Consider the following 6,016-nt stretch of genomic DNA (forward strand, 5'->3'; position numbering starts at 1 on the left):
GGTAGGGGAGAGGAGGGAGGAGGGAAGAGGGAGGAGGAGGAGGAGGAGGAGGAGGAGGAGGAGGAGGAGGAGGAAGGGAAAAGCCCGGCCCCCGCTAGAGTTTTTCTCTGTACAAGTTGACTCCTCCCCCGTCCCTCCCGCCCTGCCCATAGCCGCTGCCAATCCCCAGGGCTCCCTCGGTCCGGGTGCCCACCCCTTTCTCCCACTCTGGGAACCTGGGTCCAATTGCCTCTTCCTGTTTCCTTCCTAGGGCTGTCCCTGAGAGCCTTGACTAGGGGAATGTGGCCCTCAAGACTGGATCACCCCAGGACAGGGGCCAGGGCACCATATGTGATTCCCCAAGAGTGGAGATCTCTAAATGTAGCGATCCTACCCTCCGAGTCTGATTCTGGACCTAGCACTTAGCACCCTGATGTGCATATATATAGGTTCTGTTCATCATTTTCAAGACAGCGGTCACCCTGGGACTCTATTCTGTCCAATGGGACTTGTCACTTACCTTCCATGTCAACTCCATGTCTCCAGGGCCCCAGTGAAACCCTTGCTACCAGCCATCCTTCACACCTCTCTTCCTGAAGGGTAATCCAGTTTGTCCTTTCCAGAGTTAAACCCCACAGGCCAGTTGAGACACATCTAAGAAGGTTTACAGAATAACTAGTGCTAGTTCAGCTTCCATTTGATAGAAGAGGAAACTGAGGCCCAGAAAGGAATTTGAACAGGCCCAAAGTCCCACAAGCAGTTAGTAGCAATTCATGATTAGAATCCAGTTTATGCCAGGCACCCACGCTGGAACATGCCTGTAATCCCTGTGATCCAGGAGGCTGAGGCAGGAGGATTGCAAGTTCCAGGTGAGCCTGGGCAACTCAGAAGATCTTGTCTCAATTAAAAAAAAAAAAAAAAAATGCAGGGGTGTGTGCGTGTGAAGGGGAGGACTGGGGACATAGCTCAGAGGTACAGTGCCCTGAGGTTAATCCCCAGTACTGGGGGTGCGGGCATCGGGGAGTCCATGCATGGCCATTCAACCCACACCATCTGACTGGGGATTTAAAAAAAAAAAAAAAAAAAAAGCTGGGATGGCATGAAGGACACAATGTCCTCATCTGGGCCCCTCCCAGGCCTGCTTCCTTCTGAGGGTTGTGAGAAAAGATGTGCTTCTGCTCTGGGGGCACCAAATCGAGCAGGTCTGTGTCCTCTGCCCAGCCAGGGACATCTGGGGCCAAGGTCTCTTGAGGAGGGGTTAGGCCACACAGTGTGCACGTGTTCTGCCTGAACCCCTTTCCCTGGTGAGAGATGTTAAAAGAAGAGAACAATTTCCTTCAGGAAGACATTGGCCTCAGCTAGCGACAGAGAGAAGACACAGGGCCCATGCTCAAGAGTGACTAGCAGGTAGTCAGCAGGGGCATCTCATGGAGGGCCTCCCAGCTCTTTGCGACCTCTGTTTCCTCTCCCAGGGCATGTGGATTTCCTGGCACGAGCACGTCATAAAAATGAAGCTGCCAAGTGTCAAAGAGATGCAAAGAGTGGTTGGACCCACAGCCTTGAGACTGGAAGGAGGAAGCCACCTGCCTGGCTCTATAATCCTTGTGCACAATGAGAATACTGGGGAGAAGGGAGGCAGGAGGGGCAGGCGGGGCAGGGGGAAGGACTATGGTTAAGGACCTGTGTTTACTAGAGGATTAGAGAGAATGTGGCCAAAGGGCAGAGTTTCAAGGAGCCATGGGGATGAGACAGAGATCTCAGCAAATATTTTCTAAATATCTCTTATATGCTGAATAATAGCTAGGTCTCTGGGCACAAAATATGAATAAAACCCAGTCCCTACCCTCCAGGAGCTTGTGGTCGAACAAGGGAGGGAAATGAATAGGAGACGTGTGTTAGTTAGCTATCCATCCCTATAACAAATACCCCATTTAATCAACTTATAAAGAAAAGGTTTATTTTTGGCTTGTGGTTTTGGAGATTCCAACCCATGCTCAGACTGTAGAGGAAGGGAGGTGCTGGGGCCTGAAGACCCCGCTACATGCACTGTGGCTAAGGAGCCAGAACCCTGCCCCCCAAAACATGGGGCACCATGGAGCATCTCAGAGGAAAGTGATATCAGCAGATCTGTGGTGCGGGACAATCCTCCTGCACCTGAGTGGAGGACTCATGATGGAGGAATATGTGGAGGTGGAAACCCCAGTTTGGAGGCTGGTCCTAGTGAGAATGGTGCAGGCGTGGACCAGAGCAGGAGCAGCAGGGGGAAAGGAGGCAACTGATCTGAGATTGGGGAGACAAAGCCTCAGAACTCTGTGCCTGTTTGATTCTAGAAGATACGGGAGTGAAGACAGGCAAGGTTGGAAACACCAAAGTGCAGGTGGGTCCTTGGAGCACTTGAGGTGTGCCTTTATTCATCGCACTCTCTTGTATTGCTGTGTCATCTTGGATCAGTGACTTAACCTTTCTGAGTCGACATTTCAATCTGCAGGGCAAAGATACTAAAATCAGTTTTGTGTAGTTGTTCATGGTAGAGACAATGTATGCTTAGGGCCTAGCATAGGGCTTGGCTCATATAGGAACGCAATAAATAGCAGATATAGTTACCATCATTTGTTCATTCAACAAAAACTTATGGAACTCCTGCCATGTGCCAAGGACTATATTGATCTTTGGGCTACAGGGATGATTTTGTGTGTGTGTGTGGTGCTGAGGATTAAACCCAGGGCCTTGTGCATGCGAGGCAAGCACTCTACCAAGTGAGCTATATCCCCAACCCCTAGAGGGATGATTTTGAGTTTCAGTTCCTGTTTTCAAGCAGCTGTCTACTGGAAGACAGATACAAAGAGGACTGTCATATGTGAGGACAATATTGGCAAGAATGGAGGAGAAGGCCTTAACTCTGCCCCCAGACAATCAGGAACAAATTCACAGGGAGCAGTCACAGCCTAAACACTACAGAGCCAGCCATCAGCTCAGAGACTGTCACGCTACCTACCCATCCCCAATCCCCCATCCCTGACATGGAACTGCATTTCAGTATCTCTGAGGTTGGCGGTTCTGAAGGCATTGTCTTGCTTCTTGGGATTGCAGAAAGGGTTAAGCTGCAGGTGGGTATCTCCATGGAGCCCAGAGTATGGGACGCAGAGATTTGGCAGCCACAGAAATAGGCATGTGCAGCCAGGAGCAGAGGTGCACGCCTGTAATCCCACCAGCTCGGGAGGTGGCTGAGGCAGGAGGATCTTGAGTTCAAACCAGCCTCAGCAAAAGCGAGGCACTAAGCAACTCAGTGAGACCCTGTCTCTAAATAAAATACAAAAGAGGGCTGGGGATGCGTGTCAGTGGTTGAGTGCCCCTGAGTTCAATCCCCCATACCCCCCCCCAAAAAAAAAAAAAAAAAAAAAAAAGAAAGAAAGAAAAGGGCAGATGCTCAGGGAGAAATGGAGAGCCGCATAAGAGTGACGTCATGCACGTGGGTGGGCTTATGGCTGGATGGCAAGGGGTCCCTGTGTATGTGCTATCTGGGCTGCCTTCACTTTTCTACTTCCTGTCTATGCCCTTCCAAAAATTCTCTCCAAAATTTTTGGTGGCCCCACCCTCCTCCCATGCCAATTTTCTTTCCATATGTCTCTCGAAAGCCCAGGTTTATAGAAGCCACGTCACCTAGGGCCTCCCACTAAGGAGGGACGTCCACCCTGCTGCCCACGGAGCAAGCAAGCCCTATGGGGCTTTAAGGCCACATAGACGGTGTGACCTTGGGCAGGTCCACCTCTGACTTATTTCCTCACTGTAACTCAGCCTCTCTCCCCAGGGGCTGCTGTGAGATTCCGATGGGATGTGAACTTGGCACCCAGTCAATGCTCTTTTCCTTCTCGCAGCCCGTTAACTCCTCCTTGCAGAGGGTCAGACAAGAGCCTGGTAGCTGGGATTCCCACCTCCACCCTACTCCCGGGGTCCCCTGGCTCCTGGGGTCCCTCCCCTGTAGGCCCTGCAGCTCTCTTTCCCTCTGCCAACCTTTGGTGTCTGTAGCATCCCTGGGAGGTCCTGGTGGCCCTAGCAGTTCAGCAGGGATGCTGGCAGACCTCAGAGCTTGACAGCGGGGGAGGGGAGGGGCAGCAGCAGCCCAGCCCACTCCCTGCTCCCATCCTGGCTCTCCTCCTTGCTGCCAGGGACATGCCACCACTCAGCAGCTAGGTCGTCTCTGGGTGCCTGAGGGCTGAGTCGGGAAGCTAGAAACAGCTCTCCCCTACAGACTGTGTGGGCAGCACATTTGAATAGCTTCTGGAAACCCAAAGTTCAAGTCCGCCCCGTTCCTCCATCCCAGCCACAGCTTCCAGACAGGGAGAATCTCCTTCCCACCCACAGCCTCTCCTCCCCTCTGGCCCTACCCACACCCAAGCAGGCACAGCCTCCGAAAGCACCGCAGGCCCTTGGGAGGCTGGAGACCTGATTCTGCCCCTGAGATACAAGAGGTGCTCTGTTTATCTGGGCCTCCGTTTTCCTCTTCAGCAAAATGGGAATAGTGTGAATGTCCACCTCTTGGGATGTGAGCACTGAAGGGTCCTGGAGATGACGGTGCTTTGTGAACTGTCAAGCCATCTGCATGTGTAGGAGATCACCAGTGTTTGGCTTACGGCCCTCCTCAGTCAAGTGAAGACATGCAAAATGGGAAGCCAAGCAAGGGTAGAGAAGCTCACCGCGAGAGCATGTCCGTCCTTGGCAGGGAGGAGAGAGATTGGCAGCAGAGAGACCATGGCATGGATGGACCCACTGCGGCCCAACTGGTTAGAGGTGTATGAGTCAGTGGGGACAGCAGGACTGGGCCAGGTAGAGCCAATTCTTGCTCCTCTGGCTAAACTCAGATCATTGTTTTCTAGTGATTTATGGGGAGTGGGTGTAATTTGGAGAAAAAAAAAATGGCATTTATTTGGTCCTAGTGTGAATCCAGCAAGAGCCCAGAACTTCCTACCTGATCTCTGGGCCAAGCATTCATCTTCTTTTCACCATTTGCATTAAATGTGCAGGTATGTGAGTACTCATGCATGTGAAGGCACACACACACATTTTGCATGACACTCTAGACCTCAGTGGGGCGACGACTGCATCCCCAGAGAGTTCTAGGACAGGGTGGCCACATAAACAGAGTCAGCCAATCATAAGCCTGTTGACCCTAGCAACCATCAAACCAATTAGAGCCTCACCCCCTGCATCTAGCAGTGCCTTCCAAACTTACACACACACACACACACACACTCTTCCTTCAGGCTGATGCATTGCCATGGCAACGAAACCACCATACAGGGCTGGAGTAAATGGGAAAGTGTCCCTTAGCAACAGGACTGAAATGGTCACTGGGGTGAGGACACAGGCAACACTGGTGGGGAAGGTCACCAGGAGGACCTCTAGGCAGGGTGGGGAGGAGGGAGAGAGCTGGCTTATCTGGGCTCACTTAGCCTATTTCTTCAGGCCTGGGCCATGGTTTGCTTACCTCTAGAATGGGACCAAAGACTCCGACTTGTATTGTAGTGTGCGCTTGGAGCATGTAATCAACTTTTCAACTAATAAATGAGGAAAAATAGATTTTTCCTCTCAGAAGACCTTAAGAATTATGAGGCTTCTGGGTAAAAGAGGATTGACCAATCCCTAGAAAGATCTAAAATCAAGCCCTAAAATCCAGCTCCTAAGTTCATCATAGAGTTAACCTTGAGTCTGGTTGGAAACATTTATTCAGTATCTACTGTATGCTCAGATAGATGCTGTGTTCAGCTACGGCCAGGCAGACTTTGAGGGGCCAATAGAACATCTTGGCTGAGTCTTTGAGAAGCATCCAGGAAGCATGTCGGATGGGCCTGGGGCAGGTGCTTGCAGAGGTGGCAGACACCCTCGGAGGCTTGGCGCAAGGAAAGAGGCCAAGCTCTGACCCTGAAGGCCCACTTGTCACCTGGCCTCTGTTCACACCCCACAACCCTCGCTTCTGTCAGTCACCTTAACAACAACTTGACAATGGGCTACCCTGCCCGGTTGCTTCCAATAGCTCCCA

Source organism: Callospermophilus lateralis, chromosome 13 (assembly GCF_048772815.1).
Source record: "Callospermophilus lateralis isolate mCalLat2 chromosome 13, mCalLat2.hap1, whole genome shotgun sequence".
Taxonomy (NCBI): domain Eukaryota; kingdom Metazoa; phylum Chordata; class Mammalia; order Rodentia; family Sciuridae; genus Callospermophilus; species Callospermophilus lateralis.